The sequence below is a fragment of the Suncus etruscus genome, chromosome 14, assembly GCF_024139225.1.
Source record: "Suncus etruscus isolate mSunEtr1 chromosome 14, mSunEtr1.pri.cur, whole genome shotgun sequence".
Lineage (NCBI taxonomy): Eukaryota > Metazoa > Chordata > Mammalia > Eulipotyphla > Soricidae > Suncus > Suncus etruscus.
The window spans coordinates 90,370,990-90,397,146 of NC_064861.1; the positions used below are offsets into that span (position 1 = coordinate 90,370,990).

Sequence of the window (26,157 nt, forward strand, 5' to 3'; positions counted from 1 at the left end):
GTTGATGTTGTTATGATTTGTTTTGGGACCATACCCACTTTCTCAGGGCTTACACCTGCCTGGCCTTGCTGGGGGACCATATGGGGTGCTGGGAATTGGACTCAAGTTTATTGCATGCAGGGCTTATGCCTTCCCCGGTGCACTTTGAACCCAGCCCCCATGCTCTCATTGTTTGTGAGGAAGGGACGGGTTAGGGAGACTTGGTGTGGGTAGGTCTGTTGGAAGGAGAATTGTGGCAGGGAAAACTGGTGAGCGACTGAAGCACCTGCTGCTCCCGGTTGCTGAAGCGGAGAGATTTTCTCGAGGCCCGTCTGTTCTCGGGGAGACTTTCCCAGCTGCACACTGTCTGTGGGTTACCTCAGTGCCACCAGGAGTCGTGGGAATTACTCTTTTTTCTTTTTGTTTTTGGGCCACACCCAGCAGTGCTCAGGGGCTACTCCTGGCTTTGCACTCAGAAATTGCTTCTGGCAGGTTCAGGGGACCATATGGGATGCTGGTAATCAAACCCGGGTTCATCCCAGGTCAGCCACGTGCAGGGCAAATGCCCTACCTCTGTGCTATTGCTCTGGTCCCTGGGAATTAGTTTCTACAATGGCCAGCGAGCTTGGGACCACCAGGCTTTCGCCACTCCCCGTGGGCATGCGGCATTCCTGTTGATCTGCAGCACCTGGATGCCTTGGCGATGTCTGCTCTCGTGATCGGGGTGAAAAATTAGAAGCTGTTGTTCCTTTGCTTTGGTGTCAGTTCTTAATTGTCCAGGGCACATGGCTGAGGACAACAACCGTCTCTTTTAGCTGAAGGCGCGAAAGGAGGATCCGGCCACCCTGAAAGGCACATTGTCTTTAGCGGAGGGCCCTGCATGGTTGTCTCCTGCGGCGGCCAGATGATGGACTAACAGACCTGCTCTGGCATTTCCCCATCCCAGGATCCAACTTGGGAGAAGAGTTTGTTTTTAACGAACGGTTAGGTAGTGTTTTCTTTACCTGCTGGTGTGAATTTATCTCCTTTGTCCTAAGAGCAAGTGTGCCGATGTTTGAAGTCTGTTCTTGAGGAAGCCAGTCAACAGGTAACTCGTGTGTTTGCCGCCGGCAGGGTTTCTGCCGCTCTGAGCCATGCTCTGGGCCTCAGCTTCTTGCCTTTGTGCTGGGGCAGCTAGAACATAGTGACTTACCGTAGTTTCCTGTGGAGCAGAACCTCACCTGCTGGGGAGCTGTGAACCTCGTAGAGTCCTGAGGCCTTCCCCGCTGTGCCCCGCTGCTCCTATTGCTCTCCGGCTTCTAAAAGGCAAAGTGGCTGGTTTCTAATCCAGCTTGTTGGCAAAGGTGCTGAAGTGCTGTGGGTCCTTTGGGGTTGGGACGACAGGTGAGTCAGGCACTGTCTCGAGTTTGTGTGGAGAGTCTTGAGTTCTCAGAGGAAGCCAGGACCCTAGAAAGACGTGCGCTCCTGTGTTTCGGGTTCCACTGACACTCTTGCCTTCCCCCCCCTTGATCCCTCTTTGCTCTTGGCTCTGCATTTTGTTCCTCCGATGTGTAATTTGGAGGAGCCCCTGGTGTTAGGAACTCTACATGAGCACCTACGAGAGGATATGTCTAGTGGTTCTCGATGAGAGGCTCCCAGGCAGTGCCAGCCCCCCCCACCCTGCTGTGCTGGGGCTCCCCAGACCTTCCCTAGTGGTGCTCTCAGACCATGTTAGTTCAGGAACCTGGGTTGGGCACTGTGCTGAGCTTACAGCCCCCAAATGTGTGTGTGTGTTCTTTTTAATTCTAACACTTCACAAATTTGCGTGTCATTCTTGCGCAGGGGCCATGCTAATCTTCTCTGTATCGTTCCAATTTTAGTATATGTGCTGCCGAAGCGAGCACCCAAATGTCTTTGAAATCTTCACATTCTGACTTTTCTTTCCCTTTTAGTTTGTTTTGGGGTCACACCCAGCAGTACACAGGGGTTACTCCTGGTTCTTCACTCCGGAATTACTTTTGGCAGTGCTTGAGGGACCATATGGGTTGCCAGCGATAGAACGTGGGCAGCAGTGTGCAAGGCTAACGCCCTCCCCCCTCACTGTCACTATCACTCCAGCCTCATATATTTTGACAGTTAAGGCTTTCTTCTGTCATTGCTTTGTAAGAAGTCTTTATCTGAGATAAGGATTCACTTTTTCTAGGCCCAAGTAGTCAGGCAGTGGTCATGTAAAGATAAGAATGACTCAGTCCTGAACCAGAGACTTAGCACAGCAGATAAGGTGCTTGTCTTGCAGTTAGCTACCCCAGTTAGATACCTGGCACCACATAGGGTCCCCCAATGTCGCCCGGAGTAAAGTAAGCCCTGGACACCGTTGGGTGTGACCCCAAATAAAACCAAAATATGACTAACTGCTGATGCCTGAAGAGATATACTGCAGGGGGTTAAGGTGCTTGCAGCCAACCTTGGTTTTGTTCTGGACATCTGATAGGGGCTCCAGCACCATCAAAAAAATGGCTCGGTCCTGACTCTAAAGACTTTTTTTTTTTGGCCACACTCAGCTATGCTCAGGGAGTACTCCTGTTTTTGGTTTTAGTTTTGCAAGTCAAATCCTCTATCCACTGTACTATTGCTCTAGCTCTGTAGGGATCACTCCTGACTCTGTATTGAGTCACTCCTGACCATACGTGGTGCCGAGATTGAACCAGGGTGGGCCATGTGCAAGGCAAATGCCCTCCAGGCTATACTGTTGCTCCAGCTCCGCCCCCTCCCAGATTTTTGATGATCTGTGGTTGCTCTAATAGTCCACAGTTGGTGGTGATGATGATACACAGTGTCACCTATGATACCTGAGTGTGAGTAACATAAACGTTCAGCCAGAAGTGGGTAGTTGAGGGGCCGGAGACATAGCGTGGATGTAAGGCATTTGTCTTGCATGCAGGACAGTGGTTTGAATCCTGGCATCCCATCTGGTCCTTCGAGCCTGCCAGGAGAGATTTTTTAGTGTAGAGACAGGAGTAAACCCTGAGCGCTGCTGGGTGTGACCCAAAAACCAAAAACCAAAAAAGTTGAGAGGGTGCTCAGTAGAGGGAGAACACTTTGTTGCTGTTTGTTTCTGGGTCACACCTGCAGTGCTTACTCCTGACTCTGTTCAGGGGTCACTGGGGGTGTGTGGTCTGGGGTACTAGGGATTGAACCCAGGTCGGGTGCTATCACTCGCGCCCTCTAAGGCACTTGTCTTCCCTGGGCAAAGCTCAGTTTACTTAGGGTGGCTTTGGGTGGCTTGGGTGTGGGTCAGAGGGTATCGGGCCTTGCCTCTATCAAACCTGGGTTTAAGGATGTTGTCTTACGGGACAACATCTGGAGCGGCTTGGCGAGGGCTCCTCTGCTCGGGGAGCAGTGAGGGCCAAAGGCTTTTCAGGCGGTGCTGACTGATCGCGTTACCTGGTCGCTCAAGTACAAACATTTCATTGGCAGGTGTGGTTGCTAAGGTGCTTAGGACCTTTGTCAAGCAAGGCAGGTCCAGTTGGTCTCGAGCTGCGGCCCTCTTCCCCACGTGGAAGGCTCTGTGGACACTCGTGGCCTCATGGCTCTGCCCTTCATCACTGGGCCGCTATTAACTGCTCTGGAGCTTTTGATCTCTCCCGGTCATCAATAGGGCGACAAGGTCCTCAGGGAGATTGTGTAGGGACTGGGGGTCAGGACACTGTAGCCCTGGCCCCAGCTCTGCTGTCGGTCCTTTCAGGTTCTGTTTACACACACACACACACACACACACACACACGAAGGTACGACACTGTAGCCCTGGCCCCAGCTCTGCTGTCGGTCCTTTCAGGTTCTGTTTACACACACACACACACACACACACACACACACACACACACACACACACACACACACACACACACACACACACGAAGGTACGCATGTTCCTGTGTGAGACTCACCAGCCGTGTGTCACATGCCTGTGCCGTGGAGGCTGCTTTGCTGCGAGTGGGGTGGGGAGTGTCAAATCTTGAAGAAGTGCCTTCTTTTTGTTTGTTCCCAAAGGATAGTGACTGTGGCACTCGGAAGAGGAGCCTGCTTCTGTGAGTGCGGAAATTGGGCATCCCGAGTTCTGGTTGATTCTAAAAACAGGGCCGGAACTTGTAGAAAGAGGCAAGGGTCAAGTCAGTGCAAAAAGAAACAACAGGGGCCGGAGGATGGCTGGGAGGGTGTCAGTCCTGTTTTGCAAGTGGTCCATCCACAATTGTCCCTCGTGCCCATATGGTCTCCCATATGGAGAGACCAGGAGTAATCCCTGAAGTGAGTGTAGCCCCAAAACTGGAAGGGAAAAACACTAACCAGAAAACAGAAATGAGTATGGAGGGATTTTAAGAGTTTGTGTTTAGTTTTACAGGAGAGGATTGATTTTTTTTCCTGAGATTGTTAAAGGAATCTTTTTTTTTTTTTTTTTTTTGTTACACCCAGTGGGGGTCAGGATTTCCTCCTGGTTCTGTGCTCAGATATCATGCCTGCCAGGCTCAGGGGCCCATATGGGATGCCAGGAATTGAACTCAGGTCCGTCGTGCGTCAGCCGCGTGCCAGGCAAAAGCCCTATCACTGTGCTATCTCTCTCGTCCCTGTTAAAGGAATCTTTACTGGCTCAGAGATTAAGAATTGGCCAACTGGGCCAGAGAGATAGCATGGAGGTAAGGTGTTTGCCTCACATGCAGAGGGATGGTGGTTCGAATCCTGGCATCCCATATGGTCCCCCGAGTCTGCCAGGAGCGATTTCTGAATGCAGAGCCAGGAGAAACCCCTGAGTACCGCCGGATGGGTCCCAAAAAACAAAAAAAAAAAAAAAGAAGAATTAGCTAACTGAGGAGATAATCACAGGGCCGGAGCTCAGGCTCTGCTTGCTAGTGAAGCGCTTGGTCCCCTGAGCACAGCTTAGAGGGACTCCTGAGTACCAAAAGCAAAGCCCCCCAAGCAGCAAAAAAAAAAAAAAAAAAAAAAAAGTGGGGCCAGAGCAAAAGAAAAGCAGGTAGCGTTGAGCACTTGTCTTGTGCTCAACTAACCCTGGTTTGCATGCAAGGAATAATTCCATTCCTGAACACAGAGTTAGCACCACACCACTGGGTGTAGCCTAAAAACCATTAAAAAAATTAAAAGGAGAGGTTCATTGACAGATTTGGAGGTGTGTGGCCACAATTGTATCTTTGATCCTGAAATTGAACTTAATAAGTAAGACAAACACTGAAACAACTTTTCCAAAAAAAGAGCAAATTGTAGGGACCAGAGTGATGCTAGCACAGCAGAGAGGGCATTTGCCTTGCACTTAGCTGACTCGAGTTCTATCCCCAACTTCCCATTTGGTCCCCCAAGCCTGTGAGGAATATTTCTGAATGCAGAGCCAGGAGTAGTTCAGTGGGGAGGGCTCTTGCTTTGCGTTGGCTGACATGGGTCAGTCATAGCACAGGGGGGAGGGCATTTTGCCCTGCATGTAGCCGATCCAAGTTTAATCCCCGGCATCCCATATGGTCTCTCAAGCACAGTCAGGAGTAAGCCCTAAGTATTGTGGGTGTGGCCCCAAAACAACAGAATATAATGGGATATCTAGTGAATGTACTTGAAAGGTTTAATTTTTTTTGAGGAAGCCACATCTAGTGTCACTCAGGTATACCTCTGGCTCTGCGCTCAGAAATCTCTCCTGGTAGGCTCAGGGTACCATCTGGGATCCCAGGGTTTAAACTTGGGTCGGCTACATGCAGGGCAAAATGCCCTCCCGCCCTGTGCTATCGCTCCAGCTCCAGAAAAGTTTTAATCTACTGGACAAGGGGAATGGCCTGCACTGGGTGGTGTTGTGTGACTTACTCCTAGCTCTGTGCTCATTTGGTGGTACTCAGGGGACCCTTTGTGGTACCAGGGATAGGAATGGGGTCAGGTACATGAAGACAGTACCTGGCACCTCCCCCTTCCACACTCTCTCTACCTTTTTTGTCCTTTTTTTTCCCCTTGTCATTTCTTTTATTTGAGATTTTAATTTATATTTCTTAAAATTCTTAGTTATAGGTCGGTAAAGTCTGTATGTTGAAGAAAACCAAATTTCTCTACTGGTTTGTGGCTTCTTTTGATCACAACTTCAGGGTACAGTTGTTCCCTAGGTATTTCCATTTGTGGTTAAACTACTTTTTTTTTTTTTTTTGGTTTTGGGCCACACCTAGTGACGCTTGGGGAACTCCTGGCTATGCACTCAGAAATTGCTCCTGGCTTGGGGGACCATATGGGACGCTGGGGGATTGAACCGCAGTCTGTCCTAGGTGTCAGCCGTATGCAAGGCAAATGCCCTTACTGCTGCACCACAGCTCCGACTTCTGGACTATATTTTTTAAGTATAATTCTCTGGGCCTGGAGAGATAGCACAGCGGTGTTTGCCTTGCAAGCAGCCAATCCAGGACCAAAGGTGGTTGGTTCGAATCCCGGTGTCCCATATGGTCCCCCGTGCCTGCCAGGAGCTATTTCGAGCAGATAGCCAGGAGTAACCCCTGAGCAACACCGGGTGTGGCCCAAAAACCCAAAAAAAAAAAAAAAAAAAGTATAATTCTCTTGCTCTTAAAGTTGACCCTGGTACCTTCAGACAAAGAGCAAATGATGCAACTAGCATGCAATTCATTGCTATTGAATGTCAAGGAAAATTTTCTTCTCCTTTTCTTTGGGGGGGTGGGTTGTGTCACACCTGGCAGCGTCAGGGGTTACTCCTGGCTCTATGCTCAGAAATTACTCCTGGCAGGCTCGGGGGACCAGATGGGATTCTGGGATTTGAACCACCATTCTTCTGCATGTGAGGCAAGTGCCCTACCTGCACGCTATTTCTCCGGCCCCTTTTCTCCCTTTTTTGGGGGGGCCCACACCCGGTGACGCTCAGGGGTTACTCCTGGCTCTATGCTCAGAAATTACTCCTGGCAGGCTCGGGGGACCAGATGGGATTCTGGGATTTGAACCACCATTCTTCTGCATGCGAGGCAAATGCCCTACCTGCACGCTATTTCTCCGGCCCCTTTTCTCCCTTTTTTGGGGGGGCCCACACCCGGTGACGCTCAGGGGTTACTCCTGGCTATGCGCTCAGAAGTCGCTCCTGGCTTGGGGGACCATATGGGACGCCGGGGGATCGAACCGCGGTCCTTCCTAGGCTAGTGCTGGCAAGGCAGACACCTTACCTCTTGCGCCACCACGCCGGGCCCCTTCTTTTTTTAATTTGGTTTTTGGACCACATCTGGTGGTACTCAAGAGTTTATTTCTGATGGTGCTTATGGGACATAGCGGATGCTGGGGATCAAACCTGGGTCAACCCAGTATATCACTCTGGCCCAAGGAAAATTATCTTTTGCACTTATTTCTACTAGACAAAGTCAGGCTGCCTTGAGATAGAGCAGGTTTTTAAAAAATGACCTGCTAAAGTGAAATCCAGGCCCTGAGGCTAGAGTTTGTTTTCTTTTAGGTCACACCAGGTGATGTGGGTGGTGGGTGTGGCCCATGCAGTCTGCTCGCTCCGGGTGCTATCTGCAGGTGTCTGGGGAGGAAACCCAGGGCCTCACAAAGAGCAGAGCAAATGCCAAGCCACATCCATGCCCCCCAGAAGGCTACCTTTTTTTTTTTGGAGGGGGGGAATTTTGGGTCACACCTGACAGTTCTCAGGTACTCCTGGTTCTGCACTCAGTGATCACTCTTCGTGGGCTTGGGGACATATAAGGTGTCAGGTCACCGCATAGAGGGCAAGTGCTATAGCTTGGTTCCCACCACCCCATGGCTAGACTTAAGAGCAAGGACTGAGCATGTTTCCTCTGTAGTGGCTTGAGAACTATCGAATCAGTATTTTGTATATGGTGTAGGAGCAGATGCGTGAGAGTGCATAGGTAGGCAAGCTTCTCCCCTGGCCTTGCTTGGCACGGGCTGTTGCAAGTCAGCCCCTGATTTTACATAAACAACAATGGACTTCATGTTGTGCTGCCTTTTCAGGTCTCCCCTGGCCTCAAGAAGCCCCCCAGGGGGGCTGGGGAGATAGCACAGCGGTAGTGCACTTGCCTTGTATGAAGTAGACCCAGGACTGACGGTGGTTCAATTCTCGGCACAGCTTCCTTTTTTTTGTTTGTTTGTTTTTTTGGGTCATACCTGGCAGCGCTCAGGGGTCTCTCCGGGCTCCATGCTCAGAAATCACTCCTGGCAGGTTCAGGGGACCCTATGGGATGCCGGGATTCGAACCACCGACCTTCTACATGCAAGGCAAGTGCCTTACCTCCATGCTATTTCTCCGGCCCCAGTACAGCTCCTTAGTGGACCTGAAGCCCCTTGTGATGTGCCGCCTTTATTGACTCTGGGCATCTTAGAACTTGTCCTCTCTGAGGACTGGACAGCTCTGGCATTCACAGGCATTGGCTCTGAAAGGCCATCAGTAGAGGCAGAAGTTGTGGAGCTGCTGAGGGTTGGGGCCATGATTTCCAGGGTCAGCTGTGACAAGTGACCATGGGCATGATTGAGGAGTGAAGGCTGGTATGGTGCCGTGAGAAATGTGTCCAGCCTCATCAGCTAGCCGCCCATCTGCCAGAGTGAGGGTTTTTGTATGGGTTTGCAACTTCTACCCCTGAGAAAAGCTCGATGGAACCCAGAGGTGGAGGGTCATGCAGGCATGCAAGGCATTGAGTGGCCTGGTGGCTCCAGTTGAACAAACTCTGGTGTCAAGACCTCCGGGGATGGAGGCAGAAGAGAGAGCAGGGAGGACATGTGGCCTTGCACACAGCGGACCCAGATTCTATCCCTGGCACCCTGTAGGGTCTCCCAACCTACCAGGAGTAGTTCCTGAATAAAGAACTAGGAGTAACCCCTGAGCATCGCCATTGTGGCTCAGGAGAAAAAGGACTCTTGATTTAAAGAATCGTGGACCTACAGCAGTTTTCAGTTTAAAATAAAATTTTAAAAAAGTGTGCCCTTTGACTCTCTGACTCTGCCTCCCTTCTGGATTTGTGTGATACCTTCGAAATGACTTAAGGTCAGAATTTGAGCTGTTGGACTAGGGCAGTGACTCGGTGGTAGGCGCTGACCTTGAATGTGTGGGACCCTGGGTTTGATTCCTGGCACTGCAGAGACAGGAGAGAGACTCAGAGCTGTCCTGGAGCGAGTGGGCAAGATTTGGTTCAGCTCTCTCAGTGTCTCCTTCGACTGGCACCCACCAGCAGAGCCCCTCAGGAGCATGATCCTGGGCTTTCCAGGGGGCAGGGGTCCTTGGCAGGGAGGAGGCAGGATCCAGACAGCCAGCCTCTGGGTTGGTCTACATTGGTCTGGTGTTTTGGTCCAAGTGGTGTTGCCCCTCCCCCCATATACTTGTGTAGCTAAACGTTATTGTTATTTTTAAATTATTTCGTTTTGGAGGCTACATCCGCCAGTGCTGAGGGGTCACTCCTGGTGGGAGTCAAATCCAGGTCTGCTGTGTGCAAGCCAAACACTATCCCCACTGGACTCTCGCTCTGGCCCGTAAACTGTCCTTTAAATGAACAGCTAGGGTACACAGCTAGGCCAGAGTTCAGATCTGAAAGATTATTTTAGGGACGCATTTTCTTTTCTTTTTTTTTAGTTTTTGGGCCACACCCGGTGGTGCTTAGGGATTACTCCTGGCTCTCTGCTCAGAAATTGCTCCCGGCAGGTACGGGGGACCATATGGGATGCTGGGATTTGAACCACTATTGGTCCTGGGTCAGCATTAGCAAGGCAGACGCCCTACCGCTGTGCTATCTCCGGCCTCTAGGGAAGCATTTTCTTTTTTCGTTTTCTTGTTTTTTGTTTTTTTGGGTCACACCTGGCAGTGCTCAGGGGTTACTCCTGACTCTACACTCAGAAATCGCTCCTGGCAGGCTTGGGGGGGACTATATGGGATGCCGGGATTCGAACCACCATCCTTCTGCATGCGAGGCAAGCGCCTTAACCTTTATGCTATCTCCGGCCCCAGGGAAGCATTTTCCAAGGTTTTTGTTTCATGGTTTTCTAAAGCATTGCCCTAGAAGCCAACAATAAGTGAATGAAAGTGTCATGGCCTTTATACCTCGGCCTTCATCTTCCATCTTGACTGATAACTGCCACATGGGTTTTCCCCTTAACTCCTGTTCCCGTTCATTGCACAGTTAGCAAAGTATCTGAAGCATGGAGGCCCTTAAAGACCAGGGCGTCCAGGGGTTCCTTAAGAGAGATGGGACGTGTGGGGGGCTGCTGAGGAAGCTTCAGGAGGGAAAGAGGGTGTGTGGAGGAGCAGACGGAAGCAGGGGTTAGTGGCCCCCACTCAGTGGGGGTGTCCAGGACACTGCGGACACGTGAATGAGCCAGGAGCTGAAGCCGCTCCTGGACCTGGAGCTGGGACAAAGCCATGACCATCTCCCCGCTGTCTCCCCACCAGCTTTTGTGGGCTGAGTATGGGAAGTGTAGTCCTGCTGACCCAGGAGGGTGCACAGAATCTTTGCCGTGGGTGGCAGAGAATCCTGCTCTGGAGCTGGGCACAGGCAGGCAGTGGCCCGGGGCAGAGCCCACTTGGAGGCGGGGTGGCATGGCTGCCCAGACATGTTCAGGAAATGGTTTATTTGGAGTGTGGAATTCTTTCTTGTGGGGGGATGGGAGGATGTTTGAGTCACAGCTGGCAGTGCTTCGGCTCACTCCTAACCCTGCTCTCAGAGATCACTCCTGATGCCGGGGATCGAACCTGGGTCCGCTACATGCAAGGCAAACACCCCTCCTTACTGAACTATGGAAGAAACTTTCTGGTACAGTGGGCAGCAGGAGAGGGCCAGTCTTGGGGCAAAAATTGGGCTTTATGATGTGAGGGTATCCCCTCTCCCAACTACTTATTTATCCCATCTGAATGACCAGAACTGCCCACACCTGGAATCGGCGGGTAGAGGAGGCCGACTTGGGGGAGAGAGGGGATAAGGAGAGTTAGAGTCAGCAAAGAGTCAGTCAGCAAGGAAGCCTGGAGCAGCTGAAAGGGAGACAGACAGAGCCAGAGAAGGAGTAAAGAATTGACTGCTAGGAAAAGGCTTAGCATAGAAGCCGTGTGAGGAAATGTATATGGCAGTTAGGATAGGACTGTGAAATAAAAGCTGGCTGACTTCTGGAACTTTATCTGACTGCTTTGAGAGTTTTTCTTTGTCATCCTTGCAACCTTCAGACCCACCAGGCCATAGGGGCTGCAGGAGCTGGGCCCAGCCAGCCGAAAAGGCCTCACTATCCCTCCTCCAACTCTAAGACACTTTAATTTTCTTTTTTTCTTTTTTTTTTTCGGCCACACCCGTTTGATGCTCAGGGGTCACTCCTGGCTAAGGGCTCAGAAATTACCCCTGGCTTGGGGGGACCATATGGGACGCCGGGGGATCGACCCGCGGTCCTTCCTTGGTTAGGGCTTGCAAGGCAGGCACCTTACCTCTAGCGCCACCTCACCGGCCCCAACACTTTAATTTATATTAAAACAATACTCATGGTTTTCCTGATCAATTATTCATGTCGATCATGATCTTTGAAAGGTCTTTCTTTGTTCTTAACTTTACATGCTTTTACCTCTCCGCGATAGTCTGAATCACTGTTAGGAGCATAGCTAGGGTCTCTGTCTCTCCCTCTCCCTCTCCCTCTCCCTCTCCCTCTCCCTCTCCCTCTCCCTCTCCCTCTCCCTCTCCCTCTCCCTCTCTTCCTCTCTCCCTCTCCCTCTCCCTCTCCCTCTCTTCCTCTCTCCCTCTTTCCCTCTCTCCCTCTCCCCACACACCCTCATTTTTGGGTCTGTGCTCTGGGTCTGTCCGTACCCTGCAGCCCTGAGCTGTGTCTCCTTGGCCCCCTCTGTCTGGGGTGTGTGGGAACCTCCTGCGATTCTTGGCCTGCCAGAGCAGGGACCAGGGGTCCAAGCTCAATGATTCGGTGCTTCGAATTGAACTGCGCCATCTCCCGGACCTCTTTAAAAACTAAATTCTCATCTCCACTTCTCTTTCCCTGTTGCCTTTGTCACTGGCCAGGGAGGGACCTCACATCTGGCTGCTTAAGCCCTTGACCCTGTTGCCTGCCAGAACTTGCACGCGGTGGAGGGTTGCTCTGCATGTGACTGGCCTAGGTTTGATCCCCGGAATCCCATATGGTTCCCTGAGCACCACCAAGAGTGGGTGCAGAGCCCTAAGTATGTCCTGAGCACCATCCACTGTGCCCCCGCCCAGTCACCCTCAGACACAAACCAGGAAAAAGAAAGGTAAGAAGCCTGAACTTTCTCAGGCCCAAGCTCTGGTGCTGCCCGCTGGAGCACTGTGGGAGAAAGTGTTGGAGGGATGTGTTTCAGTGGATTCATACCTGCCTGCACTTAGGTCCATGTCTGCTTCAAGACCCCCCCCATCACCCTAGACCTCCCCATCCCATCTGCCTCCTTATCACCCTGACACCTCCCACCCCACCAGTCTCCCTAACTCCCCAGGGTCTGTGAGCTGCCCCTCAGTTCACTCACGTGCACCCACAGAGCCACCCTGGACCCCACCACCTATTTCTAGAGAAGGCCCAGACTGCTGGGCTGCTCCCTAAAGACTAGGACTATCGCCTTCCTCAGGGTCCCCCAGAATAACTCCCAGCACTGTCAGTGATGCTTTCAACTTTGGTTTTTGTTGCTTGGGGATTGTTCCTGCTGGTGCTTTGCCACGGGGGAGATCCGCCTGGCACTGGTGGCCTCATGGGCCGTTCAGAGCCGAGCCCCAGACTGATGGCTGAGCCTCTTTGAGCCTCCTGTCAGGGTAGGGCAGCCCTTGGTGGACGGCATGTTGGAGGACTAGCAGGTACTCAGCATTCCTGGGGAGTGATCAAGGGACGGCCTCTGGGTTATTTAGTGTTAGGTTCTTCAACTCTGAATAGTCTTTAATTAGAAGATCCATGTGAGGCCTGCCCCCAACAACACTGACTGCACTGTGTGGGGACGGGCGTTCATGGGATGATGCTGGGCTCTGCGGGGCTGTGGTGGGCTGGAGCCGTCCTTGTAGCCTTCAGCTGCAGCTGCTCTTTGCCAGCTCCTGACTAGGCTCTGCGTGTGCACGATTCACCTGGCAGAGTGACGCCTGCTGTTCAAATACCAGAGTGGAAGGCGGTTCCTTAGCCTCAAGATGGGGGTTGCTTTTCCCACCTTTCCTTCTGCAGTGCCCGGGATTGAGCCCAGGCCTGCAGAGAACTTGAACCGAGGGCCATAGCTTTGCCCTCTGGCCTGGCTCACTCCGACCAGCTGCGGTCACAGCTTTTGAAATGGCCCCTCCAGTGTTTTTTTTTTTTTTTTTTGGTTTTTGGGCCACACCCGGTAACGCTCAGGGGTTACTCCTGGCTATGCGCTCAGAAGTCGCTCCTGGCTTGGGGGACCATATGGGACGCCGGGGGATCGAACCGCGGTCCGTCTCCTAGGCTAGCGCAGGTAAGGCAGGCACCTTACCTCCAGCGCCACCGCCCGGCCCCTCCTCCAGTGTTTTAAATCAGATGGTTGGGGTTATGTATGGTAGGGTCAAGGATTGAACACATCCTCCCCCGTTCCCAATGGAAAAACCCAAAACAGGAGCCCTGGGGAAGGTCCTGCCTTTGGGTGTGAATGTTTTTTTTGGGAGGGCAGGGGTTTTGGGCAACACCCAGACCAGGCTGTGCACTTGGGATCACCCTGTTGGATGATCAGAGCTGGAGCCCAAGCCTGCTGTCTTCCAGGCCGGCCAGTGTCCTCTCTGCTTTGCTCTCTCTGCTGTGCTCTGCCCTGCTGTGTGGACTTTTTGTTTTGTTTTGTTTTTGGGCCACACTTGGCAGTGCTCAGGGGTTACTCCTGGCTCTGCACTCAGAAATCAATCTTGGTAGGCTCGGAGAACCATATGGGACGCTGGGATCAAACCCGGGTCCGTCCCAGGTTGGCCTCTTGCAAGGCAAAAGCCCTCCACTATGGTATCGCTCCAGCCCCTGTTGCATGGGCTCTTCATGTGGTCCTATGTGGCTGTGTGGCCCGTGCTGTCGCTAGGACGCAGGAGCAGGGCCTGTGTGTGGCGGGACATCTGGGCACCAACCAGTTGTATGAGTTGACATGACATGCTGAGACCTGCGCTTGGCGCTCAGCCAGGAGGGTTGGGTATGTCCTGGGCTGCAGAGTTGAGCCCCGACGGCTCGATGAATGGAGGTTTCCAGCAGTTTCGTTATTCTGCAGGAAGCCTGGTCTTAGAGACGTGTGTGTGTGTGTGTGTGTGTGTGTGTGTGTGTGTGTGTGTGTGTGTGTGTGTGTGTGTGAGAAGTCCTTTCTCTTGTAAAGACTGTGTAATCACTTCAGTTACATTAAAGAAAGCAACTTCTGTTCATTAGTTGTTTAAGATTCCACTCAATGGTTCTGTGGTGCTCAGGTGACCGTAGGCTATGCTGGGGCCCAAATCAGGGTGGCCTACTTGCAAGGCGAGTATCTTGTGCTAGCCCACTGTCCCTTTCCCTTACAGTTTTATATTTCTTCATGCATTGGTTTTGGGGCCCCACCTGCAGTGCTTGGGGGACCCTGTGGAGTGCCAGGGATTGCATCTGGGCTGGCCATATGGAAGGTCATGACCACCTGCTGTCCTGTTGCCCCAGCCTTCCGTAAGGTCTGGCAATGAAGGTGTGAGAGGAAGGTTTGACAGTGAGGGGGTGACAGTGCAGGGGTGATGGCACCACGGTTGCCCAAGCATTCTTTGCAAGTGCACTAGAAATCGGCCAAGCTGCTCGGAAGGCTAGTTAAAGAGCATTGCTGTGAAATCTTCCCGGAGCCACATGCTGGGGGGGGGTGACCAGTGAGGTCAGCCAGGCCTCCTGCAGACAGAGCTGCCTGCGCACCGGCACGGGGCCGGCGTGTGGCCAGGGCTCAGGAGTGGGTCTGGTCTCTAGCGCTCGCAGCCGTGGCTTTCTTTCTGAAGGGCCGCCAGCTGGCTGAGGTCAAGGTGGAGCCGCCGTCATGGGAGAGTGGGCCGGGCGGCGATAAGCCGTGACTCACGCATCTTCAGAGGTTTCCTCAGCCAAGGGCTTTCTAAGGAACAGGTGGCCGGTCTGGTCCTGAGGAGCCTGTGAGGAGACTCTGTCACCATCCTGGTGTCTCTGGGAGCAACATTTGGTCAGGTAGCCCCTAAGAGCGCGTCACGGAGGGGAGTGTGTGAGGCAGCATACCACCTTGTAGTTCAGTGTCAGATACATGCACATGGAAAGCCTTGTGCCTACACGCACATATACAAAAGAGCACGTAAGTTCTGTAGAGACTTGTGGGCCGAGTTTCGAACTCCACAGCAGGATATACTTGTTGGTTTGCAGTTGATCTTTTGTTGTTGCTGTGCTTGCTTTTTGGTTCACCTGGCCGTGCTCAGGGCTTCTCCAAGCCCTGTGCTCGGGGATTATTGGTGGTGACCATCGGGGAGAGGGGCACCTGGGTTGCCCGAAATCGAACCGAGGTTAACCACAACGTCTCAGGCAAGCGCACCTCCCTGCTGTACTCTCACTCTGGTTCCTGCAGTTGAATTTGAGGTGATGGTAGATGGGTGTGCAGGAAGGCCCAGTGCACGCTTGGAGGGGGCTCAGTGTGATGAGGGGCCACTCACTGTACTCGGTCAAGAGCCTGGCCACACCCAGTGGTGCCAGTGGAGCCTGTCCCCACTTCGTCTTGGTGCTGGGGAATCAGGATCGGGCAGTCTCCAGCTGCTGTTCGGCACCTGGAGGCTGCACTGATATCCCCCCCCCGCCCCCCCCCCCCCCCCGTCTCCCCCACGCCCCCCCTCCCCCGCACTGAGTCTTCTCAGCTGCTGCTCTCAGAACAATCTGAGGAATTGTTTTCAGATAGGCTGGTTTCTTCTGCGTTTGCAGATGACTTCTCCGCCCTTTCCCCTTGTCAGCATCCTCTGACGGGGAGACTCGGGTCACGGGTCTGAGCCAGGGCAGGAAGTGCTGGCCTGGAGTGCTCAGAAGAACTGGTCCTAGGCGCCTCCAGGAGCTATCGCTTAGCGCCCCTGCTGCAGATTTTTGGGGGACCCCTGCCCACCACGGGTCAGCTCGTCCTCACAGAGAGGCTCGGAGAGGGGAAGGTGCGGATTGCCGTCTGAACTGAGGCAGGCTTGCTCAGAATCTCTGGGACCCCCCCCAGAATATGGGAGGATGGGTGGAGGGTGGGAAGGGGAGAGGATGTGGGTCCATCCCGGTCATCTCTCACTAGCTAAGTTCTCTATTCTGTGGCCCCTGGTCTGGGAAGGGTGTGGTTGAGAGGAGAGAAGAGAGTGGGGGACAGGCTAGAGCTGCTTTTTCTTTTTGTTACTGGGCTACACTCAGCTTTGTTCAGCACTGACTCTTGGCAAGCCCAGGGCACTATATGTGGTGCTTGGGAATCAAACCACGGTAGACCATGTGCAAGGCAAAAACGGTCCTACCCTCCATTGTTGCACAGGCTTTGCAAACTTAATTTTCTTGGACAGTTTTTTGGAACTAAGAATAAAATGACGGACTGAGCGGTGGCACAGCAGTAGGGTGTTTGTCTTACACGCGGCTGACCAGGGATGTACCGTGGTTTGATCCCCTGGAATCTCATATGGTCCCCCAAGCCAGGGACAATTTCTGAGTGCATAGCTAGGAGTAACCACTGAGTATCAATGGGTGTGGCCCCCTAAAAGAAGAATAAAATGAAATAAATGTAAATGTGGCACCTGAGGAATAAAATAAAACACTTTTATATGTTGCTCTATTTAAAGGCTGGAAGTCCAGCCTTTCCTGTGGCCTCCCAGGGTGGCTGCTTCCACTGTGGCCCCCCCCCCCCCCCCCCCGTGGCCTGGTGTGGACAGAGCAAGAGCGTCTCCTCCTATGTGGAGAGAGGCAAACCCTTGCACTCGTGTTGTCTCTGTTGCTCGGAATTGGACCCCTTCGAACAGACCTAGTCAGAGTTTGGAGCATTTGTGGTACAAAAGTGAATCCATGTTCCGCAGCAAAAAGATCGATAGAAAGATCCAGGAGGGGGCCAAGAGGTAGCTTGCCTTGATGCAGCCCATCCTATCCTGTTCATCTCTGAATCCTGCCAGGAATGACTCCTGAGCATAGAGCCGTGGAGTAAGCATAGTCGGGTGTTTACCCCAGTACCCCATAAAAAGAAATCGCACAGACCTTTGGGTCCTTTCACAATCCTTATCTGGAAGTAGGAACCAGACATCTTTCCAAATATTGGAGTGATGAGTGCTCGCTTCCGCAGCACATATACTAAAATTGGAACGATACAGAGAATATTAGCATTCCCTGCGCAAGGATGACCCCCAAATATTGAAGTGATGGATTTTGAATAAGAACTGTTTTTCGGGGCCGGAGAGATAGCATGGAGGTAAGGCATTTGCCTTTCATGCAGGAGGTCATCAGTTCGAATCCCGGCGTCCCATATGGTCCCCCGTGCCTGCCAGGAGCAATTTCTGAGCCTGGAGCCAGGAATAACCCCTGAGCACTGCCGGGTGTGACCCAAAAACCACAAAAAAAAAAAAAAAAGAACTTTTTCTGGGCCAGTTCAATAGTGGTAAAGCGTTTGCCTTGCACGCGGCCAACACAGGACAGACCCTGGTTCGAATCCCGGCATCCCATATGGTCTCCTTAGAGCAGTCGGGTGTGACCCAAAAACCAAAAAAGAAAAAAAAAATCAAATGTTTTTCATAATTCGTGTCATAAATAGTGCCTACATGTGTCAAAATTTTCATTCATAAAATTCCAGTTTGTTGTGTGCTTTCTCTAGATGAAGGTTGAGCAGATTTTCAAATATTAATTGTGCCTAGGGGAGTTGATTTTGTGCCAATTCCTCCTCTGGTCTGCCTCAGAGTTGTTCTTTTAGTTTGTTTTGTTTTGGAGCTGCACCTGGCTGTGCTCTGGGCTTACTCCTGCCTCTGCACCCAGGGATCAGTCCTGGAAGGCTCAGGGATCCATATAGGTTTGTCAGAGATCGAACTAGGTCAGCGCTTGCAAGGCAAGTACCTTACCTGTTGTGTTATTGCTCTGGCCCTATAGTTCTTTCGGGGGGGAGGGCCATACCCAGCCTTAAGACTACTCCTGGCTCTGCACTCAGGAATTATTCCTGGCAGTGCTCCGGTGATTGATTGTATGAGATGCTGGTGATCGAACCAGGATCAGCTGCATGCAGGGCACAAGTCCTCTCTGCTTTACATAGACCACACAAACGAGTAGTGAGTAGTAATTGGAAATACCTGCCAGCATTCTCCTGTCCTTTAGAATGCCACCTGGGGAACAGAATTAAGGCATCCACCCTGTTGGCTGCCCTGCTACCCTACAGGACAGGAATAGGACAACAATACTTCAATACAGGCCTGTCCCCTGCAGGTTTCCAGCATTTTCCAGAGCTGTCCTTTCAAGAGGGTGAAACTTGCTTTTGGTTTTGGGGCCCTCCCTCCCTTCCTTCCTTCCATTCATTTTGGGTCACATCTGGCAGCGCTCAGGGCTTACACCTGGCTCTGCTGAGGGATGCTTCTGAGGGATGCTTCTGGTGGACTCAGGGAACATCTGGGGTGCCAGGGAGTGAACCCTGTCAGCTACATGCAAGGCTAGCGTCCTCCCCACTGTGCTATTTGTTCTGATCCTATAGATCAGTCCTTCCTTCCTTCCTTCCTTCCTTCCTTCCTTCCTTCCTTCCTTCCTTCCTTCCTTCCTTCCTTCCTTCCTTCCTTCCTTCCTTCCTTCCTTCCTTCCTTCCCTCCCTTGCTCTCTCCCTCTCTCCCTCCCTCCCTTCCTCGCTCTCTCCCTCCCTCCCTCCTTTCCTTCCATTTTGGGTTACACCCGGCAGTGCTCAGGGGTTACTCCTGGCTCCATGCTCAGAAATTGTTCCTGGCAGGCTCAGGGGACCATATGGGACGCTGGGATTTGAACCACCGACCTCCTGCATGAGAGGCAAACATCTTACCTCCAAGCTATCTCTCCAGTCCCCAGTTTTTCTTATTTTTGGGGGGGGGGTAGGGGGATTGGGCCATACCTGGCTGTGCCAAGGGGTTTCTCTTGTTCTGCACTCAGGGATCACTCCCGGCAAGCACCGGGGACATATAGGATGCCGGTGATTGAACCCAGGTTGGCCACATGCAAGGCAAGCTCCCTCCATGCTGTGCTCTCATTCTGCCAGCCTCTTGTGGATGGTGTTTTCTCTGGAGAAGTTAAAAGTGGAGCAGGTCCTCAGTGCTCAGAAATACTGGGATGGCACCGTGGACTTTACTCAACACTCTGAGCCTGGTGCAAAGTGGGTCCGAATCCCAGGAGACATGGACGTAGGCTGAGGGTGGGTCAGCCTGGCCCAGCATCTCAGCTCGATGAACCTGACACCCAGTCTGAGTACTGTGCCTTCAGGTCTGACTTAGCCCTGGCCTCGCATATCCTTCAGCATGGAATATTCTTCCAGCTTATCTGAAATCCTGTTTTGTTGTTGTGTTTCTTAATATAGGTAATCCTGAGAAATTGTGCTGCCTCAGTGAGAAAGGTTCCCCTGCCTTTGGTTGTCTTTGTTTGTGATGGCTCTGCCGATTAGAGCAACTCCCCTCCTGGCTAGCCTACCCGGCAGAAAGCTGCTTTGGATCAAGTTTAAGGAAGTTCTCTGGCAGAAAAGTGGCCCCCTTCATTCATCGGGGGAATTTGATTTCAGCCAGTGAATAATTGGCTTGGAAATTTTGTGTCTTTGGGACCCGATCGGCCTGGGAGTCCTGTGAGCCCCAGAACACGAGGGCTATGTGTGTGTCTGGGAGTGGCGTGGGTGGGCAGCCAGGCCAGTGGAGCACTGGGCAGCGCACATGTTTCTCAGGTAGGAGGCCGTCCCACCCTTCCCACCCACCCCCTGAAAAAGGGAACCAGCAGCATAGTTCTGTTCTGTTTTGTCCCCCTGGAATTCAGAGGTTCCTTTGTCAGGACTTTAGGAAAAGTGAATTAAAGAGGCAGTAAAAGGGATACTCGCAAAAAAAGGGGAAATCGCCTGTCAGAGAATCTTTTCTAAGTGCTCCTAGATGGCACAGTGGGCAGGGCGCTGGTCTTGCATTGCACATGACTGACCCCGGGTTCACTTCCCTGCACCCTGTATGGTCCCACGAGCCTATACAGAGTGAACTCTGAGGATGTGGCACCCAAATAAAACAATTTTAGGGTCGGAGAGATAAAAGGATTTAGGTGCTTGCCCTACCTGTGGAGACCATGGCACCCCCAGGAGTGATTCCTGAGTGCAGATCTAGGGTACACTGGGTGTGGTCCCCATAAAACCCCAATACTCCCCCAATAAAAGTAGCTCTGGATCAGAATATTTGCAGAGGCAACAACTGAATGAGCACCCCAATTTCTTCAGGTCCTTTGTGCTTTTCATGTTGAGCTTTATGGAGACTGTTGTGTGCTGGATCTGTCAAAGATAAGGTGAGTGAGTGAGGTTCTGGCACCTGAGAATTGACCAGCATGAGGCTTTCTGTTTCCTAACTGGTGGGTAAATGTGGAACCAGCCTTTGATTTACTTCAGAGACTTGCTGAACACTGAATTCAGGCCACCTCCCCACCCCACTCTCCCCAGGAGCAGATGTTCCTAGCTGTCCTGGTGAACCTGATTCTGGGCTGATTCCTTTGTCAATCTGAGCTTTCTTCTTCCCTCTTGGCTGTGTGATTGTCCTCATTTGCATCTGACTGAAAGTAGGGGTATAGTTTCTGTTTTCAGGTGGAATTTTGTTTTACGAGGTAAGTCAGTGCCTTACACTATATTCGTTTATTGGGGTAACTGTTGCTCGCAGTCTCAACCTTGGTGAGATTAGACATTATCACAGGTCAAGAGTTCCCTGAGCTAATTTAGCTTTTACATTGTATGAGGCAGACCTGGGCATGATCTCTAGCATCCATATGATCCCCCAGCTTTGGGGGAATCCCTGAGTGCAAAGACAGGAGTTATCCCTCTATAAAACCTGAGCATCGTTGGGTGCAGACTCCCCACTCCCAAATAAAGTGTTTATAAACAGATAAAATGAGACCCAGAGGTTCATCTGGCCCTTGCCCCCCAAGTCTGTTCACTATTTTGTTTTTGTTTTTGTTTCTGGGTAACACCCGGCAGCGCTCAGGGATTACTCCTGGCTCTATGTTCAGAAATTGCTCCTGGCAGGCTCAGGGAATCAATCATGTGGGATGCTGGGATTCAAACCACCGTCCTTCTGCATGCAAAGCAAACGCCTTATCTTTATGCTATCTCTCCGGCCCCTGTTCACCAATTTTTGTGCCCTTTTAAGTTCTGTTTTATTTGGGGGTGGGGGTCTACTGAAATCTCGGGTCATGAAAGATCTGTCTTAAAATTATGAGACCAGGGGTTTGGAGTGCTAGCATAGAGGTAGGGCGTTGACCTTGCACACGGCAGACCTGGATTTGATCCCCAGCATACTATATGGTCCCCTGAGCCTGCCCCAGGAGCAATTTCTTTTCTTTTCCCTTTTTTTTTTTTTTTTTTTTTTGGTTTTTGGGCCACACCCAGTGACGCTCAGGGGTTACTCCTTGCTCTGCACTCAGAAATCACTCCTGGCTTAGGGGACCATATGGGAAGCCAGATGATCGAACTGAAGTTCTTCCTAGGTCAGCCGCGTGCAAAGCAAATGCCCTACCGCCGCGCCACAGCTCCAGCCCCACCAGGAGTGATATCTGAGCACAGAGCCAGGAGTAACTCGTGAGCGCTGCTGGGTGTGGCCCAAAAAGAAACAAAATATAAATAAAACTGTGAGACTGAAAAGATAGTGCAGCAGACACAGTTTCAGGTATCTGTACAGTTCATGTACTCCATCAAGCTCTTTGAGCTTGATTTACTAGTCTGAAAGCATTGTCAGTTTACAGGTTCTTTTGCTTAAATTCACCTGTTCTGTAGACCAGGATGTCCACAGCTTTCTCCACCCATGGCCCTTTTTGCCCTAGAAATGCAGCCAGGGTGAGCACTGCCTAAAAGTACTGTGGATTCATCACATGGTCAGTTTTGAATGAATTTTCAGCTGTGCACTCAGAAATCTTTGCCGGGGGCCAGGGTTTTCCAGATTCCCATGTTCAGTGACACCAGCTCCTGTGGAGCATAACCCCCAGTTTAAGAAGCTCATTGTATAGAACAATGTTTTTTTTTTTTTGTTTTTTTTTTTTTTTGCTTTTGGGTCACACCCCGAGGTGCTTAGGGGTTACTCCTGACTCTGCACTCAGGAATCCCTTGCTGGAGAGACAGACTATATTGAAGCTGGGTTGGCCGCAAGCAAGGAAATTGCTCTACATCCTGCACTATCGCTCCAACCCTTCTTTCTAGAGCTCCTGTCTATTCTTAACTATTTGGGAAGCAAATTCCCCAGGAAATGTCTCCTTTAGGGAATGTCTTTTATTTATTTATTTATTTATTTATTTATTTATTTATTTATTTATTTATTTATTTATTTATTTATTTTTTGGTGGATCACATTCCGTGGCGCTCAAGGGTTAGTCTGGCTTTACGCTCAGAAATTGCTCCTGGCAGATTTGGGGGACTATATGGGACTCCAGTATTTGAACCACAGTCCTTCTGCATGCTAGACAAACACCCTATCTCCATGGTATCTCTCTGGCCCCAGGGACTGTTTTTTTTTTTTGTTTTTTTTTTTTTGGTTTTTGGTTTTTGGGCCACACCCAGCGATGCTCAGGGGTTACTCCTGGCTGTCTGCTCAGAAATAGCTCCTGGCAGGCACGGGGGACCATATGGGACACCAGGATTCAAACCAACTACCTTTGGTCCTGGATCGGCTGCTTGCAAGGCAAACACCGCTGTGCTATCTCTCCGGGCCCAGTGACTGTCTTCTTAAAGGGAATATGTTTTCCAACCGTATCTCCACTATTTTTTTTTTTTTTTTTGCTTTCTGGGTCACACTCGGTAGTGCTCACGGGGGTTACTCCTGACTCTGTGCTCAGAAATTGTTCCTGGCAGGCTCACTTGGACCATATGGGATGCCAGGGATTGAACCATTCTGACTCTGCTGCTTTGCTATCACTCCAGTACCCCCTCTATCTTTTAATGTTCCTTTCCACCTGGAAATCTTTTCTTTTTCTTTTTCTTTTTCTTTTTTTGTTTTTGTTTTGATTTTTTGGGTTATACCGGCAGCGCTCAGGGGTTACTCCTGGCTCTACATTCAGAAATTGCTCCTGGCAGGCTCTGGGGACCATGAATCGAACCACTGTCCTTCTGCATGGAAGGCAAAACGCCTTACCTCCATGTTAAATCTCCGGCCCTCCACCTGGAAATCTTACAGAAGCATTTTTTTTTTTTTTTGGTTTTTGGGCCACACCCAGCGTTGCTCAGGGGTTACTCCTGGCTGTCTGCTCAGAAATAGCTCCTGGCAGGCACGGGGGACCCTATGGGACACCGGGATTCGAACCAACCACCTTTGGTCCTGGATCGGCTGCTTGCAAGGCAAACACCGCTGTACTATCTCTCCGGGCCCTTACAGAAGCATTTTAACTGGCTGTTGATGGTCAGTCATCACTTCCAAAACCCATTTAGAAATGTGAGGTGTGAGATTGGAGAGATAGCATGGAGATAAGTTTGCCTTATATGCAGAAGAACGGGGTGGTTCATCCCATCTGGTCCCCTGTGCATGCCAGGAGCTATTTCTGAGCGTAGAGCCAGGAGTAACCCCTGAGCACTGCCTGGTCTGACACAAAAAACAAACAAAAAAAAGGGCCCGGAGAGATAGCACAGCGGTGTTTGCCTTGCAAGCAGCCGATCAGAACCAAAGGTGGTTGCTTCGAATCCTGGTGTCCCATATGATCCCCCGAGCCTGCCAGGAGCTATTTCTCAGTAGTAACCCCTGAGCACCGCTGGGTGTGGCCCAAAACAAAACAAAACAAAAAAAGTGAGGGGGGTGTCCAAGCAATGGTGTGTGACAGCTAGAAAGAGCCCTTTCCTTGCACATGGCCAAGCCATATTTGGTCCCTGGCATCACAGTTGACCTGGTGATGGTCCCCCAGCATCACCAAGAGTAAACCCTGAACATCACTGGGTGTGGTTCTCCTTTTCCACCAAAAAGGAAATGTAAGGTGTTGAAAAGTCAGAGGTAGATGGGGAAGTTGGGAAATGATCTTTGCTTTCTGTTAGTGACAATACAAATTTCCATTCCTGTGCCCAGTTGGAATTCAGAAAAATTCGTATGGTGATTATTGTGCATAGCAAACAGCATTCTGTTTTCTCCTTTTATTCTTACACAATCACCATAGGACAGCACCGTGATTCTCGGTGCGTGTGGTTTGAGACAGAGCGTGTTTGCAGGGAGGTGAGGTCTTTGCGCTGACTCCCTGGGAGCTGTATCTTGGCTGCCTTCCGGAGTCCAGCGCCTCAGAATGCTTCCTCTTGGGGGTGGGGGCCAGGAAAGGGGGGTGGGACAGGGGAGGGCAACTCACAATGACAGAGCTGTGCAGAGGGAACTTTCTAGTCCTAGCGGATCTCTGTGCTGTCTTGCCTGGATGTTGAGGCGTTGCCAGCGAGTGAGTGAGCAGCCCGTTCCGTCCTGTGGGGCTGGCACTGGAAGCCCACGGTGGCAGGTTGCTCTGAGGCTCTCAGATGTTTGCGCTGTCTTAGTGTATCTATATTTGCAAGCAGTCATTGCAAATACCTGGGAGCGCTTTTCCTTTTTGAAGTTGTAGGGCCTGGAGAGATAGCACAGCGGCGTTTGCCTTGCAAGCAGCCGATCCAGGACCAAAGGTGGTTCTTGGTGGTTCGTTCGAATCCCGGTGTCCCATATGGTCCCCCGTGCCTGCCAGGAGCTATTTCTGAGCAGACAGCCAGGAATAACCCCTGAGCACCGCTGGGTGTGGCCCAAACAACAAAAAATACCTTTTTGAAGTTGTTGATGGGTATCGAGTTAGTTTCTGTGTTTTTATATTTCTCCTACAAAAATGCTGCCCAGCTCAAAGAGAAAAGGAGTTAATGGTCCAAATGATATACAGTCCTTTCTTCCCCAGCCTAAATGCTCTCTCAGTTTGGAAAGGGTCAGTCAGAGTCAGCCAGGCACCAGCCTGGGCACCAGGTTTGGCCATTGGGGTCCCTCAGTTGTTGCCCCACTCAGCCTCTTGCCCTGACTCCCTGACTCAACTCAGCTAACCCGAGTCCTGGATGCGCCCCGCCTTCTTGCGCCCTTTCGACTTTCTCTTTCTTTGTGGTCTGGGGCTCATTACTGGGGTGACTCAGCTTTTTCCTCCCACCGACTTCTCTGAACAGTTGAACGTGTTTGTGACCAAGCACTTGGGGTTATTTCCTCCAACCAAATGTTGAAGGTGTCTTTAGATTTATAACAGTCTTTGTTTACCATGTAATCCAGCCCAATTGAGGAACTAGTAAAACTGCATTAGCCAGACATCAAAGAGCAGCGGGGGTAACAGGAGCACGGTTACATGGGGGACCTATTCGGTTTCTAGCTAGTGGAACATTCCCAGGTGGCCCACATTTAACCATTCCCCTGCCAGCCAGATTTTGCCCTGGCCGTAGCCTTTCCACGGCCAGCCTGCTGGCAGCATCTTGGGGTGGAAGCAGCTGCTCGCTCGGGCTGTGAGTGGAGACTGTGCCCTCCCTGCCCAATCTTCCTCAGATGGTCAAGATGTGGATGGCACTGATCTAGGCAGAAGACCTAGAAGATCTAGGCAGCTCACAGGGCCCTTAACATGGGTGTGGCATGACTGCACAGGGCCGTTTCCAGGAGTTCAGTGACCTCTGACCCGAGGTAGAAGGCCTGAGAGGATCCCATAGCTTGGACTGGGAGCCCCGACACCAAGCTGGCGGCTCTGCATCCTGCCAGACCTGGGCAGAGGGGCTGGACTGCTGAGAGAGACCTTTCTCCTCCCTGAGGCCCTGTCACACCCAAGTCCCCTCCGGCTTGGACTGAATCTGGGCACGTTTCTTTTTTTTTTAGTTTTTTAAATTTATTTATTTATTTTGTTTTTTTGGGCCATATCCGTTTGATGCTCAGAAGTTACTCATGGCTAAGTGCTCAGAAATCACCCCTGGCTTGGGAGGACCATATGGGACGCGGGGGGATCGAACCAGAGTTCTTCCTTGGCTAACACTTGCAAGGCAGTCACTTTACCTCTAGTGCCACCTCACCGGGAATCTGGGCATGTTTCTGCAGTGGCCAGTAGAAAGTCTTGGGGCTCATCAGGGGGCCTCTAGGAGTGTGTGGAGCTCTC

At 51.4% G+C, this 26,157-nt stretch overlaps 2 non-coding genes across 2 annotated transcripts; one reads left to right on the forward strand and one right to left on the reverse strand.

The window, feature by feature from the left end:
• Positions 1 to 1,755: 1,755 nt before the first annotated feature.
• On the reverse strand, positions 1,756 to 1,862 carry LOC126029085 (U6 spliceosomal RNA). The gene has a single exon (XR_007502741.1). It is a non-coding gene; the product is annotated as a U6 spliceosomal RNA (small nuclear RNA).
• A 15,310-nt stretch (positions 1,863 to 17,172) lies between these two features.
• Positions 17,173 to 17,276, forward strand: LOC126029226 (U6 spliceosomal RNA). The gene has a single exon (XR_007502869.1). It is a non-coding gene; the product is annotated as a U6 spliceosomal RNA (small nuclear RNA).
• The last annotated feature ends 8,881 nt before the right edge of the window (positions 17,277 to 26,157 follow it).